Source organism: Protopterus annectens, chromosome 5.part1, assembly GCF_019279795.1.
Source record: "Protopterus annectens isolate FY-2018-M chromosome 5.part1, PAN1.0, whole genome shotgun sequence".
In the NCBI taxonomy this organism is placed as follows: Eukaryota; Metazoa; Chordata; order Ceratodontiformes; family Protopteridae; genus Protopterus; species Protopterus annectens.
In genome coordinates, this window is record NC_056736.1 from 330,437,204 (window position 1) to 330,453,971 (window position 16,768).

The window sequence follows — 16,768 nt, forward strand, 5'->3', positions numbered from 1 at the left end:
TCAGTGGGGCACAGGTAACATTGTTTTTGCAAATCAGGGACATCCCTGTAAATCAGTCACAGTTGGGAAGTCTGGCCTCATACCTATTCAAATATGGCTGTGTTTATCCTGCTCTGATACTATGTGGGGTTTGTAAGGTGCTACTGTAACATTATTACCTCCTAGCATGGCTGTTTCTCTTATCACACTAATGTAATGCAATTCCACAAGAATTGCCAGTAAGGATTCAGGTAACAAGCTTTGTGTAATGGCCTTCCTATATTCCCTTTACATTCACTCCTTGTATTTCATGACATATTTCTTTCAGCACCAAGCTCTTGTATATCTGCTGTGGCTCAGTGGTAATTCATGCAGACGAGTGTTTCCAAGGTCCGGGGTTCGAGACTGACAGGGGTATTTTATTTTGCTGATGAGCAGACTACAGGCCTTGTCATACAGAGTGACTAAGGCAATTTTAAGCAGTTGTAAGTGGGTTTGCGCTGGTTTGCGCGATGCTTACACATGCGCACACTCACTTAGCTAAGCGCACACAAGTGCACACCTGCTGACTACTGCTTAAAAGTGCTTACTCCCGCTAACACCTGCACTAATTTCTTTTAAAAAAAAGAAAATGGGGAGATAGGAAAGTGGTGAAAAAGGGGGCACAAACACTGTAGGACAGTAGGAAAACAAGCTTGGGATGTGCAGGAAGGATGTAGGGAAGGCCCATAGCTGCCCATTTCTTTATCAGCAACAGCTGTGCATATGTGTGAAATTTGGTGTGAAATTTGAAACCTTCCACCCCTGAGAGAGGAGTGAGGACAACAAAATATGTTGTACTGCCAATTAGAATTATCAGTTTACATGTCCAGCGGACATGTGTGCGAATTGGGCAGCTATGTATGGGGCATAATTTTTTTGTGGGAACAGAGTGCCTTTTTTTTATTTTTTTTTCAGGTGAGAGGTACAGGAAGTAGGTATATTTGGGGAGGTAGGTTGGGGAGGTTAACAGACAAGACAAACAAGACGCATACAGGGGCAGAGTATGACACATGTGGGGGGGTAAACACAAATGACGGGGACGGATGTTTGGACATCGCAAGCCCATGAGCCCACAGATGGCAAAAGTGGAACTGAAATCCCCACCCATAGACAGTTACCACTGCGCCTTCACAGCCCTGGCCGAGGCTGTGCTGGGGGCTGGATAGGATGGGCAGGCACACCCGTGAGTTGCGCCACCCTCGCCTCACACTGGCGTAGGGTATCAGTCGCAGAATGCCTGATCTCACTACACACCACAGACCGGACCCTATGGAGGGTGAGTGGAGGCTCTCCTCCGGCCATGCTTGCAGAGAGGGGACGAGCCCCATCCCCTGCAGCGCTTCCACCCAAAGGTGGCACAGGGCCACTGGAGGAGGAGGTCCCGGCCTGGGCACTGGTGCCAGGTGCACTCGCCAGCTGAGGTGGGAGAGGTGGGTCCTCTGGAACCCGCCTTCCCTGTTGTCCTATGTTTAGCAGTATTTTATGGCATTTCGGGTTAGTGACAAACAACACCATTCAAAATTAGTTGTAACAGCATGCATCAGTATTCCCATTAACCAAACACCCATGAATTCCGAACATTGAGCAGCAAGCATAACACATGCATATTTAGAACAACAGTGCACATTCCAACAGCATGCAGGGTTGATTGGTGGCAACAGGCCATCAGGTTTGGATATGTGAACGGGGCACATGCATCAATGTACATGCAGATATGTATGAACCAACAGGACAAATGTCCATGGGAATTAATTGTGAATACACATACCCGGTTTGATGTGGAATTACATAATTTGTGAAAATAGGGTAAGGTGGAGAAATTTTACATTAACAACTAAAACTACCAATACATATACTGTACATTCCCAGTAGATGCAGATATATATCCCCTACATGTATTAGTACAGTTTCCTGTATGTAACCTTAGGAATGTTGGTGATGGGGATGTTACTGCTACATTAATATACATTCCATTTTTATCAATATATGTTCATATCTGGCTGTGTTCAGGTACAGCATCCTGCTACATTTGATTTATATGGGTCTAGACAACTGTGGATGTTCAGCATTTCATACAACCATACTATTTCCATAATGCAAGGGTACAGCAGCATATCCAATTTATGGGACAGACACAGTCCATGTTCTCTATTTTATTTAACACATTACACTCTTTGGTTGTGGCTGTCCCATTCATTTCATTATGTCGTGACTGCAGTATACCTTTAGTCCAGACTTATTACAGCTTTCGTGGTAGCTTCAAACTGTCTTTCTCACACTCTCTCAATTATTTTATATTTACATTTCAGAATGGTACTTAATTCTAGGCTTTATTAACATTTATTACTGGTTTACAACAACCCTTTCCAGCTGACTCACTTATTTCATATGGCAGAATTTACAAGGATGTATTTGACACTTGTCTATCCTTTGTTGATTGATTACCACTCATTTTCTGGCTGCAGCAGTTATCTGATATTACAATACAGGTGGAAACTCTATTTGAGACTTGTTTAATCTTTATTACTGGATTGCATTACACTCTTTTCCAGGCTGCATCACTTATCTAATCTTACAATACTAGCAGAATCTTTCTTCTAGGCTTATTTGACCTTTATTAGTGGGTTACAACACTGAACTCTTTTACAATCTGTCTCACTTATATTCTATGACAATACCAGCTAAATAATTACTAACCTGCCTGGTGGCGCAACCTCAGCAGCCTATCAGCATAGGCTCGCTGATTCGTGGAATGAACACCTGCAGCTGTAATATAAAGGAAGTAATATTGAAACATACGTCTCCATACTATAGGCTAGGATAGCATTTCTTACATACTTAATTACATGGATACTTACTCAGTAGTGGGGCGTTGGGCATTTGGCGGGCCTCCTGGATCCAACGGTTCATTTGGTCCTCCTTCCGTCGCTTCAGGTCCGCATGGTGGTGACGGACCTGTTCACCAGTCCTCGGAATGCCTGTGGCACTGGTGAGATCATGTGCCAACCGGTTCCACGCCTCTGCCTTGTACGCACGCCAGTGAACCTGTCCCTGCATTGGTTGTGCTTCATGATCATGGACTAGGAGCCAAACCATATATTTTGACTCCTCAACACCCCACCTTTGTTCTCTAAAGCAACTTCCCTCTCCTGCATCTGCCATCCTGACTGCAAATGGGTAGCACAATCAGTTATGCTGTGTATTCCCGCCTATGGGGCTTATATATGCCATTTTTCCCGCACTTATCTGTGATTGGCCGTTTTGGATATTTATCAGCTTAAAAAAACCTGCTTTGTCATGCTTCTATTTCCATTCATTCCTATATATATGCTAATACTGCATTTCTCAATACAACTGTCATGGCTTAGTGGTTCAGTACTTTGACTATGGTGCACAGTATCCCAGGTTCGACCCTGGGCATTGCTTTTTTTTTATTTTACTACTGTTTAGACAGGCTAGGAGGTGTGTCTGTGTAAAGGTGGCTTTGATACAGCTTGCCCAATGTTGCCCGATGGTAAGCTGGTTGGCGTGCTGCTCAGCTTCACGCAAACGGCTTACGCTGGGTAATGCATTATTTAGCTATAAGCACTTATATTATGCTGGGTGAAGCGCTGCTGAACTACGGGCACTCATTTTAAGTGTGTTAAAGTGCTGCTCAACTCTGGGCACTCATATTAAACCTGTTAAACCGCTGCTCACCTGCAGGCACTCATATTAAGCTTGTTAAAGCGCTGCTCACCTACGGGCACCCATATTCAGCTTGCTAAAGCCTTGCTAAGATATGGGCAATTATGATCCTTTTTTTATATTTTATTATGTCGGATTTCTTCAAAAATACATGGCCCATTTCATTACATTTTACTTAAATTATAGTTTTTTATATATATATATATATATATATATATATATATATATATATATATATGTCAGGGGATTGTTTCATGCTTATTTAAATAAAAATGGAAAATTACCGTGATTATCTCCTCTTTGGCCAATGTCTCTACTGCTACGCTGTTGCTACTTGGCTTAATTTGCATATTTAGATCTTATATGCTTTTCAATGTCTGCTAACTGTGCCTGAGCAGAGGGCATACCCGTGCAAATGAGCGCAACTATGGGCAAACATTTTGGAAATTATAAAAAAAAAATTAAACTGCTATTTTTACGTTTTACATTACAGTTGGGTTTATAGTCTGTGAGGGTATGTGTGGTGTTGTGTTCCTTGCCATTTCCGCTGACTCGCTCGTGGGTGTTTACTTTCAGGACTCCGACTCTTCTAGGGGCATGTCCCTTTGTAGAAATCAGCATTCGGACACGCCCCCTACTTTCCCACATGGACCGTGTTAGCCTAGGGTATGATTCAGCATGCCCTCATGAATATGCATGGCATGCTGACGTCATACCGTTAGACTGCAGCCTCCGTGTAAGATATAATAAGTCTTACACGGAGGTTTCGTGAATCCGGCCCACTGTTTTCTTCTCACTGCTATTCTGTTTTGGCTGTTAAAAAATTACACATTGATAGAAACATTTAGAATGGTGCATAGAAGTTATGGGTCACATTAAAAATGTCACAGGCAAAGTACAGTTGCTTAAGTCCTACTTACCTGTAACAGTAGATGTTTGAATTTCACACTGCCATAGTGGCATATGGGTTATAACTACACAAATCCACAGAGCTCAGAATCCCTTCTTTTGATCTCTGTGATAGAGGATTGACTAAATCCTTTCCATCAGGAAAAGTGTAACCCCTGTCACAGAAAGTCAGTTATTCAGGATTTTTGTGCCATGTAGGAAAAAAACAAGAAGGACCAGAATCAAGAATTGCCTAAACCTAACCAATCTGCAGTCGTAAAACACCAATACAAATAACCAAAGCCAACCGACAGCACAACAAGGTTGGATACCATCAAACAATATACAAAATAAGAGGGGTGATGGGAGGGTACTGCCACTGAGGATGTGTGAAATTCGACCATCTGCTGTTACATCTAAGTAGGACTAACACAACTGAACTATATTCATCATACAATCTGCCTCAGTGGCAGATTTCCAAAGCTTACCCTACCTGGGAGGTGGAAGGATAAGGATCCATGAGCCACTGGAGAAGGCCCTCACAAAGCCTGCTCTAGAAGTTGAGAAATAATCTAGTTTGTAGTGCTTTGTAAAAGTACAAACAGAGACTAAGTTGCTACCTCTAGATTGTGTCTAGAGTTCACTCCTTTTCATATGCCACTGAAAAGGAAAAGACTGTAATGGAATGTGCCTTAACCTTACCTGGAATTGATTTATCAGGGTGGGAGTAAAAAAAATACACTAGCAAAGGGTAACCAACAAATAATTATTTGCTTAGAGACACACTGACCCTTCTTAGCCCCAGACTAGTAAATAAGCAGCTGTTCAGGTTCATGAAGGGCTTAGTTCTGTCAAGGTAGTACCTGAAGAGCCTGTACACATCCAAGGTATGCAGAATCTTCTCTGCCTTGTTTGTAGGCTCAGGAAAGAAAACTCTGAGATTGAGGGCTTGATTCCCAGTAAATTCAGAAACAACTTTTGGCTTGAAAGTAGGGTTAGTGCATACAGCAATTTTGTCCTTGTAAAAATTTAGATAAAGTTGGCCCACCATAAGAGCAGCTCAGAGACTTGCCTTGCAGATGTCAAAGCAGTAAACAAAACAGTTTTCCAAGTGATGAACATTCACATATGTCCGTAGTCTCAAGGGAAGCACCCAGATCTACTCAGAACTGGTGGTCAAAGATGCCACATACACAAATGCCGTAGATATAGCCAACCTGCTGGCAGACAAATTCAGCGAAAATGTCACCCCTCAAACCCCCCATCAGTAAATCAGGACACCCCCAGCACCTGCTCCCCTCCCGTTATGTCTAGGGTGCAAGTCATCACTGCCTTCTCAAAAGCAAAAAATACAGGCTCCATTGGACCCGATAACATCCCAGGCTGTAGCCTACATGAAAATAAAACAAAAGACAAAGAAGATGAACCACCAGGGAATACTTTAATCCTGGTACCTCTGCCTTTTGCCTTCAAGGGATCATTTTTACACAAAAAACAGCACCTTAAATATCATACACAACAGAATAATAAGCAATTAAATAAATCAATTAACATATTGATTAAACACCTTGGTAACAAACTGATTCAAATGACCCTATAAACTACCTTCTTTGGTCAGTGTTCTCATTGATGCTAGCAGATTTTGTCATAAATTGCAACTTAGGGTCCATTTTTCTAAAAAAAGAGAAAATGTTTGTGAAAATAATGTTATATCAACTGTTAGTGATAATGAGTCTTTGTTAAACTTGTCATTTTGTGAATATGATGATAGCCCTTGCGATATTGATTTTTTACTATTTTATTTATTTTTGTCACATTGGTGGTATTGGTGCATCCTATATGAACTCAAGCAGGAACTTGCAGCACCATCAGGCACCCTATTCAACCAAAGCCTGAGCACTGGCTTCATCGCAGCTGAATGGAGGACAGCCACTGTCATCCCTTTGAACAAAAGTGGACCGTCCCACCGATCCAGGAAATTCTAGACCCATCAACCTCATTAGCCTGATCTGCAAGGCCATGGAGCAGATTATCATGGACATCATTAACAAGGACATTGGCAACCCCCAAACACTTGATGCCACACAGTTTGGTTTCATCAAGGGGAGGTCATGCCTGTTAACTTTGGTCGACTTCTTTGAGACAGTCATCAAAGCCATGGATGAGGGGAAGATGGTGCACACCACCAACCCTGACCTGGCCAAAGCCTTCAAAACTATTCCACACTCAAGTATAATGGATATACTCTCTCAATTAGGCATCAATCCATATGTTACCAGATGGGTGGCAAACTGGCTTATTGATAGAATCCACCTAGTCAAAATAGGGGAAGGCACCTCAAGCAGTCGATTCATAATGAGCGGTGTATCCCAGGGATCAGTCTTAGGGCCTTTGTTGTTTGAGATATACTTACTGAGGTGCAGGCCAAAACCAGTGGGCTATGGCTGATCAAGTTTGCAGATGACTACAAGCTGGGCACTGTCATCAATTTCCCTAGTGATGTCAACATCCTCCAAGAAGGTCTCACCCAAACAAATGACTGGCACCAGAAACATGGCCTCAGACTGAATGCCAAAAACTGCATCATCATCATCTCTTTGGGGAGAGTGATGTTCCCACAAATTATCACATTAATAACAAGGTCCTAAGCCTGCAATCTGTCCTGAGGGACTTGGGCACCTATGTTGATAGCAAAATGACTTTTGACCACCATATTGCCTCCGTTGTATGTAAAGCTTTTTACATGGCCCACCTTATTACTAAGGGTATCGCATCCAAGGACAAGGTTTTCATAACATCCCTGTATTCTTCCCTTATAAAACCCATTATTGAGTACAATGCCCCTTTCAGCATGTACATCAAAAAGCACATGCAGCAGCTGGAGAGACCACAGAGGTTCCTCACCAGGAGAATCCAGGGCCTCAAACATCTACCTTACACAGACAGGCTAAAGGCCCTGTCCCTCTACTTAGTCTCCTACAGACTCCTCAGAGGTGACCTCTGTCTGGCATACAAAGCAGTCTCAGACCCCGCCTTGATGGGAATGCTGATATCCGCAAGTCAAGCTCCACTCAAGTAACCCGCACGAGTGACCTTGACCTGGTCTGTGACATCAATAGGACTTGTTGACAGACAGAGTTATGTCCCAGAGACTCTCCCTTCTGTGGAATAGACTCCTGCTCCACATGAAGTAGAGTACCTCATTAACCCTTTTTAAGTGCAACCTGGGTAACTGGATGTGGAACAGAAAATGCTCTCCTGGGATTCCACCTATGTCCCTGCTGGACAGGGGCATCAGGTGCTGACTTGTTGGAACATAAGTTAAATTATTGGCTAGGCTTCTAAGGGCCTCAGAGCCAATAGCCTAGTAACTTCCTATGGTTCTATGGTCCTATGATGTTGTGAACCTCATATCAACCCAAAGGGCAGAATCAAAAGGAGATAGGGTTACTTTTTCAAAAAACAAAGTCCCTTTTGAGGGGTCTCAAATGTGACCCTCCTTTCATAAACTGTTTGTCCTATGATGTTGTGAACCTCATATCAACCCAAAGGGCAGAATCAAAAGGAGATAGGGTTACTTTTTCAAAAACAAAGTCCCTTTTGAGGGGTCTCAAATGTGACCCTCCTTTCATAAACTGTTTGTCCACAAAAAGAGACAAAAGTGGGGGATACATGGACAGATAGGCTGATATGGCCACAGGATGCACCTTGATAGATGCATATGATGTCATCATTGAGTAACTTACTCAAATATTTAAAAAAACAGAGTGGTATGCATCATACCAGGCCCTCTGATATTGGTTAGGCACCATCTAGAAGACATCTTCCATTTATAAACATAATAGTTTCCAGTTGCAGGTTTTCTTGCCTTCTTCAATAATTGCTGCATATCCAGGCTGTCAGTAGCAATTGTTGTAAGTTAGACTGCATCAGTCACCCCGACACTGTGTAAGGAGATCCAGAATGTTAGGAAATTTGTCTTAACTGCCCTAGGCCAATTCCATTAAAAGGAAGAACCAACTTTGCCTGGGTCAAAGGGGGTTACTGCACTGATATTTTGTAATTCCTTCTGAATCTTCAGCAGTGCCTTGGCTATCAGAGGAAATGATGGAAATGTTTAAAGGAACATTCCCATCTACGGCTGCAAGGATGTCTCACACAATTTTTTTTTCGATTGTCTGTTTTGAAAGGAGGTGAACAGATCTGTTTGAAATGTTTTCCACATTTGAACAAAATCCAGGCAGACCTCTGACCTGGGTTTCTACTCCTGAGGGTCTGTCTGGGATCTGCTTAGTCTGCCTGCCATATATTTTGCTCTGACAGGATGTATGAGGACTGAAGCTTCAGAGAATGCTGTAAGACTAGCTCCTAGGCTGTCATTGCCATCTGGAAAATAGGGTATGCCCATGTACCCCCTTGTTTGTTCAGATATCATATGACTGTGGTGTCATATGTGGCCAATAAAAAGGGATCCGGAGACCATAAGTGGGTAAAGAACATTTAAGGTCTGAATCACTACTATCATTTTTTGACATTTATGTGCTTTGTAGCATCTGAATCACCCCATTCCCCATGCACTTGACCTCCCCTATACACTGTTCCCCATGCAAAATCAGATGAGTCCATCTGGACTGATTAAACTAGGCTCTGGAAGGAGCAGCATAGGTCTGGATTGAGTGGCATCTAATCCCTCCATCACTGTAACCCTTGTTTCACAAAATCCAGCACTGGTACCTAGAACTTAATGGAAGCAGGTGCTTGGTCCAATAATTCTTTAAGTGCCATTGAATCCTTCTTATTTGAAGTATGGCCTAGAATTTTGAGAAATTCTGTTGCAGAGACAGTTTCTTAAAGAGAGAAATCCCTGAAAGCATTCTGAGAAGTCAGGATCATGTCTTCTGGTAGAAAGACAATACTTTTTTCTGTGTCCATCATACACCCTAACAAGACTATTCCTTGTGAGGGTGCGGGACAGGACATTACTAGGTTAACATGAGCAATTGGAATGAGATGAAAAGTTTCTTCAGATGTAAAGTCATCTTGAAAAAGAAGGAGTATGACCATCTGCAGGATAACAATTTTGAAAGTGGGTACTTTCAGAAAAGTAGTTGCTAACACTCATCTCCATAATAGCTCCTTTTTGTGTACCAAAAAGATTCTGGTGTAAAATCATTTTCAATTTTGTGGTGTGTGAACTGGTTCTATGTTCCTGCTTGTAACTTCTGAAGGAATACTAGAGAGAAAAGACATGTCTTGTCTGGAGGGTGTGGGAGCATTTCCCTGAAGGGTGGAAGATTTTCTGTCCACTGCCAGGAGTATCCTCATTGAATTATTATCATCACCCACTTGTCTGAGGTTATCTGTGGCCAGGCTGCTGGGTTGGGCAGCCTGACCACAAATAATCTAAAACACATAGACAGCCTGCTCAACACAGGATGCTGGATTGAGCTAAAGCCTGGAGGAAGGTGAAAGGAGGGAGAGAAAATAAAGAGGGGATTCCCTGTGTCTTTACATAGTCATTCTTTAGCAGGGGAGCAATTTTGGGAAATAAGCCCCTTTTATTTGGTATGAAAATGTTATCCTTCTGCCCTTTCCTCTTGATAACCTAATTTTTGCTAGGCTGGGAATTGGTTTGTTCTGCCCTTTGAAGTTAGAGGCCTTGTTAGGGGAGAACCTAGAAATATGAAACATTCTAGATACCCCATGCATCAATTTACGTCTATCACCCCATTGATTGAGAATGTTCGAGCCACCCAAGATATTCCTCAGAGGATATTTCAAAACCTGATTCACATTATAAACAGTGTCATTCATTTAACACTTCAGTTCAGTAGGCAAAGATACAGCATAGGTATCTGAAGTTTGCAACATTGCAAAATAAATTTCTACATGATGTCCTGATGATGTAAAATTCTAAAGACTAAATTACTAGACTGTGACAATATTTTTCCCTGAGATTCTAACCACTTGCCAAATGTATCTGGTGGTGCAGGCTTAGAAGAAGCCAGACTCTCTTGTTAAAGTTGGCAGCAGGAGAAACCACAACTGGGTCAGCTGACAAAGCAGCAAAGAGAGCTGCAAGGTAAGAGTACACCTTGTATTTCCTTGTAACCTTTTAAGGAACTAGTTCACTAGCCAAAAAGGTTTTAAAAGGACTTTTTATATACATTTTCTGAGGTGGGCAAGAAAGGAGGAGCACCTAAAACATTTGGAATCTCATCATCGGTAAGATTATAATCTCTGCCAGTCTTTGACACAGCTCCAGATTGCTTCCAGTCAAATGTATCTCAAAACCTAGCTAGCATCTGTGGAAAGCTAAATGCTTGCGTGAGTTATTGAACCTGGTCACTTTCTGAAAAATTAGACTGGATGGACTCAAGAGTGTCCAGTACTGTCTGTATCAGAGTCTTCATTAAAATCTGCAGTGTTAGTCTGATCTCTAGAGAAGGTAGCCCCATAGTTATTCTGAACAGGAGCATAGACTCTGAGGTTAGCCGGCTATAAAACACTCTTAGCTAAGGAAACCATATCAGCCTTACACAAAGGAATAACCTGATTGTCTGTCATGAGGTGAAGTTTGTTTCTTTTTTCTATGAACTACACTAGAGGACAAAATATCAGAGGACAGAGTATTTTTTTTAAAAGAGCATGCAAGTATTTACTTAGAGATTCCCTTGTCAGAAATTAAAAAAAATATTAATAGAAAATGCAAATAAAGTTATTTGTGGTAAAATTGCAATCTAACACTAAAAAATAGCCATAGCAGTGTTAAACCAGTGGTAAATATCATAAAATTAAGCAAAAAGAAAAAAAAACAATATTTTGCTGTCAGAACTTCAAAAAATGAAGCAGATAAACAAAAGAAACAAGAGGCTTAATATTCAGCTGACGCCACAGAATTTTCATTTTCCTGGTACAGGTCATAGGACACCTTAGAAAAGCCCCATAACTGTTTAAAAGCGGTATTAAGCATCAAAACAACACAGCAGTAAGTTAGAATTCCAAAAGGAATTAATAGCAGCAGTAGTAAATCATCATTTTATCATATTGCTGACCGGGAAAGTCCGACTAGGATAGAGCCTATTTTCAGTGGAGGCCCGGGGAGAAATGCTCCAGACCTTTAGCAAGAATATTAAAATAAAAAGTTAACACACATGCATGTACATATATATATATATATATATATATATATATATATATATATATATATATATATATATGTATACATATAGACAGATAGATATAGATCTCTCTCTCTCTCTCTCTCTCTCTCTCTCTCTCTCTCTCTCTATATATATATATATATATATATATATATATATATATAGTTCCACTTTTAAATACTGAAATCTTAAATTTCAGCATCTCAAGACCATAAAGTGGAATTTTTAAAATCCCAAAACTCCATAAGCAAGAATCTGGAAATGTCGAATTTGCGGTTATGGTGTTCCTTTATTTGTCACTGGATGTAGTGTGTGCAGGATGTATCGTGTAGTGTGTGGATTTAGCTGGTATGTAAGGTAAGTGGGTATTTTGTTGGGTTTTAGGTATGTGTTTGAGTGTATGCGAGTGTGTTTGGAAATTTTATGTGTGGGTTAGGGTAGGCAGGTAAAAGTATGAGTGTTTAAGTGTTGAAAGTGCTGGTGTTCTTATATTTGTGATGTATATGTGCGAGGGTACTGTAGAGTGTGTAGTGGTGAGTTTGCTGTCTTTTTCTGTTTGGTGCGATCTCGTAGTTAGTATATATAAGTAGGGAGGGTGTGTGGGTAGTGTAGGTTTGTTGGTTTGTGTTTTTGTCTTTGAGTGTGTTTTGCTTGTTGGTTTGTTGTAGTGTCGGTTGGATGATGTATGTGCTGTGTGGTGTATGGTGTGTTTAAGTTCGTGATTTTGTGTTACACAGTTTTGGGGTTTTGGGATTTGGAACATTCGACTTTATGGCTTCGGGATACCGAAATTTGAGATTTCAGTATCTTGAGATTATAAAGTGGAACCATATATATATATATATATATATATATATATATATATATATATATATATATATATATATATATACATATATATATACATTTAGTAATAAAACAAGAAGCTGTAATCCACCAATGCAGGCTGCTAAGGAGATTCAGTTGTGTGTTGCTGAATAACAGACTTCCTGTGACAGGGGTTAGAAATCACCCGATGGGAGGGACTTAGCCAATTTCCTGTCACAGAGAGCCAAAATGGAGATTCTGAGCTCTGGAAAGCTGCCAATTTGGGTTTGTGCAGGCACAGAGCCCATCTGACACTGAAGCAGTATGAATGATGAACATACTTTATTCACATTCCTTGTGTTGTTAACACGTATTAGTTAAAAACTTATGTGCATTATGTGGGACAACCCAGACATAAATCATTTCCTATTATCCAAGAATCCTTGGACTCCCTGTTTCCAAGCAAACTGTTTCCTCCTGGACTGCTAAAGCTATTACCTTTTCTTACATGTCTAATGAGAAGGACCTTCCTTTCCCGGTCAAGGCACAGTCTAGTAGAGCTGTGTCTCCTGGGGCCTTCTTTAAAGGTCTGGATACAGCTTCCATTCTGGAAGCAGCTACATGGTCATCTGTTCATACCTTTACCAAACACTATAAATTGGATATTGTTTCCAGGTCTAGAGCAGGATTTCCAGGGCTATTCTGCATGGTTTTGTAGAAAATGGCTCTGCTCCTCCTCACACTCCCTCTTCTATTTGAGCTTTGGCATTCTCCCTCATGTTATGGATACTGTAGCATATGACTAGAAGGACCTAGATTAGTTGTGTAAAATCTTACCATAACCATAGATGTGCTTCTTTTCTATATGCTGTATAGTCTCCCTCCCTGCCTTCCCCCCGATACTTGCCTGACCTTCTGTTTACACACTCATTCAGGCTGGTGCTTGGTGGCATTAAGTTCTGAGGTAGGTACATGCTGACATCCACTTTATACTCGACATCCATTTATGGCTGACATTCGCTGTGTGATGCGGCTCATCACACGTACTTACTTTTGCAGTAGCGGTTTAGCTTTGGTATAACGACCGGATGTACAAGTCAACTGGAGACAGACTCCCTCATGTTATGGATACTGCAGCATATAGAAGGGAATGACATCTATGGTTATGGTAAGATTTTACACAACTATTCTTTATTTTTGATTTCACAACAGAAGCTACATACTGTAGGTTTACAATTTTATGTTCAAAAGTGCAAGGGGTTTGGGATTGCTTAAAAATATTATTTTTCAAAATAAGATTGTAAAAATACTAGGTTTTGTCTGTGGCGCTTCTAATGTTTATTATAAACAAAGAGACGGACGTTTAAATAAGGTTATGACCTTGTTGAATATGTAGAAATCGTTCTCTTTTATCTTTTCAAAAGGTTTTTATGTTAAACTCTGTCATTCTGGCCAAGCTAGGATATACAGGAAGTGTTTATCCTTTTCTCAAAGACAGAGAAAAACAAATGCCACAGTTTTATTTGTTTTTTTTGTATGGGATAGTAGGCTTAACCCTATTAAAAGGAGGCTCTTACAGGGGCGGCTCGTGGCATAGGGCTGCCGGACTGCAGCCCCCTCAAAAATAAAAAAAGAAGAAAGAAAAATGAAAAATAAAAAAAATTAGTTTTTCAAAATTCGCGGACTTCGCGCATAGACCGAGTCCCGACTACTGTCGGTCTATGCGCATGCTCAAGGCAGTCCGGCCGTCCCCATAGGGGGACACAAGGAGACGTCTGTGCACTTTTACAGTGCACAGACTCGCCAGGATTATGGGTCGCGTCCGGACTGCAAGGACTCGGGACAGAGCATTAGGGATCTCGTCGGGTCGGGAAGGAGCATTGGGATCTCGCAGGTCTTCAGTATTGCACGGGAAGGATGTACGTTAGCTGGATGTATTCAGGTAAGGTGCCTTTTAATTTACAATGTTTATGTGTATGGAGTTTGTGCTTTTTAATTTACAATGTTTATTTGTGTATGGTGCTTGTGCTTTACTGGAGTTTGTGTATGGTGCTTGTGCTTTACTGGAGTTTGTGTATGGTGCTTGTGCTTTACTGGAGTCTGTGTATGGTGCTTGTGCTTTACTGGAGTTTGTGTATGGTGCTTGTGCTTTACTGGAGTTTGTGTATGGTGCTTGTGCTTTACTGGAGTTTGTGTATGGTGCTTGTGTGTGTGTGTGTGTGTGTGTGTGTGTGTGTGTGTGTGTGTGTGTGTGTGAGAGTGTGTGTGTGTGTGTGTGTGTGTGTGTGTGTGTGTGTGTGTGTGTGTGTGTGTGTGTGTGTGTGTGTGTGTGTGTGTGTGTGTGTGTGTGTGTGTGTGTGTGTGTGTGTGTGTGTGTGTGAAAATGCCCCAGGTGCTTATGGTGGTGTGGTAGGGAATGCCTCAGGCTTGAACCCTGTACCCAGGTGTTAAAGACTTGAGTTCCTACCCACCACCATTTGTAAAAATTTCAGATTTTTGCCTCATATTCGATCTGATCTGTTCCTCATAATATCTGTGGTTTGTAAATGTTGCAATGCTTGATATTTGATGGTGTAGTAGTAGCATTGTTGCCTCACAGCTGCAGGTTTTGGGTTTGATTCTTGGCTGGGGTTCCTTCTTTGTGGGGTCTGTATCTTCTCCCTGTGTTTGTGTGGGTTTGCTTTTGTGTCCTCCCATGTTACAAAGACATGTCTGCATTATTTCTTCCTGGGCCTCTGCTGAAAATTGTTTATTTGTTCCAAGTCAGACTGTCCTGATTAAAAAATGTTAAATAAAATTGACAGGCATTTGAATTTCAGACTTAAGGGTTTCTGAATGTTTAATTCCTTGCGTATTTGATGGCGCAGTGGTAGTATTGTTGCCTCACAGCTATAGGTTTTCTGGTTTGATTCTTGGTTGGGGTGGCTTCTGTGGAGTCTGCATCTCCTCCATGTGTTTGTGTGGATTTGCTCTGGTGCCCTGCCATTTTACAAAGACGTGTCTGCAGTTTTAATCCCTGCTGAAAATTGGTTTTGTTCTGTCCGCAGTAAAATTGACAGGCATTTGAATTTCAGACTTCAGGTTTCTGAATGTTTAATTCCTTGCATAATTGATGGTGCGGTGGTAGTATTGTTGCCTCACAGCTATAGGTTTTCTGGTTTGATTCTTGGTTGGGGTGGCTTCTGTTTGGAGTCTGTATCTCCTGCCTGTGTTTGTGTGGATTTGCTCTGGTGCCCTGCCATTTTACAAAGATGTGTCTGCAGTTTTAATCCCTGCGTCTCTGCTGAAAATTGTTTTGTTCTGTCCGCAGTAAAATTGACAGGCATTTGAATTTCAGACTTCAGGTTTCTGAATGTTTAATTCCTTGTATAATTGATGGTGCAGTGATAGTATTGTTACCTCACAACTGCAGGTTTTCTGGTTTGATTCTTGGTTGGGGTGGCTTCTGTCTGCATCTCCTCCCTGTATTTGTGTGGATTTGCTCTGGTGCCCTGCCATTTTACAAAGACGTGTCTGCAGTATTAATCCCTGCGTCTCTGCTGAAAATTGTTTTTGTTCTGTCCGCAGTAAAATTGACCGGCATTTGAATTTCAGACTTCAGGTTTCTGAATGTTTAATTCCTTGCATAATTGATGGTGCAGTGATAGTATTGTTGCCTCACAGCTATAGGTTTTCTGGTTTGATTCTTGGTTGGGGAGGCTTCTGTCAGCATCTCCTCCCTGTATTTGTGTGGATTTGCTCTGGTGCCCTGCCATTTTACAAAGACGTGTCTGCAGTATTAATCCCTGCGTCTCTGCTGAAAATTGTTTTTGTTCTGTCCGCAGTAAAATTGACAGGCATTTGAATTTCAGACTTCAGGTTTCTGAATGTTTAATTCCTTGCATAATTGATGGTGCGGTGGTAGTATTGTTGCCTCACAGCTATAGGTTTTCTGGTTTGATTCTTGGTTGGGGTGGCTTCTGTGTGGAGTGTGCATCTCCTGCCTGTGTTTGTGTGGATTTGCTCTGGTGCCCTGCCATTTTACAAAGATGTGTCTGCAATTTTAATCCCTGCGTCTCTGCTGAAAATTGTTTTTGTTCTGTCAGCAATAAAATTGACCGGCATTTGAATTTCCAACTTCATGTTCTTCAGAATACATAGTAGCAAAACCTTTTTTTTTTTAGCAATTTTGAAGGTTATAAGATGAATATTTTAAATTTGTC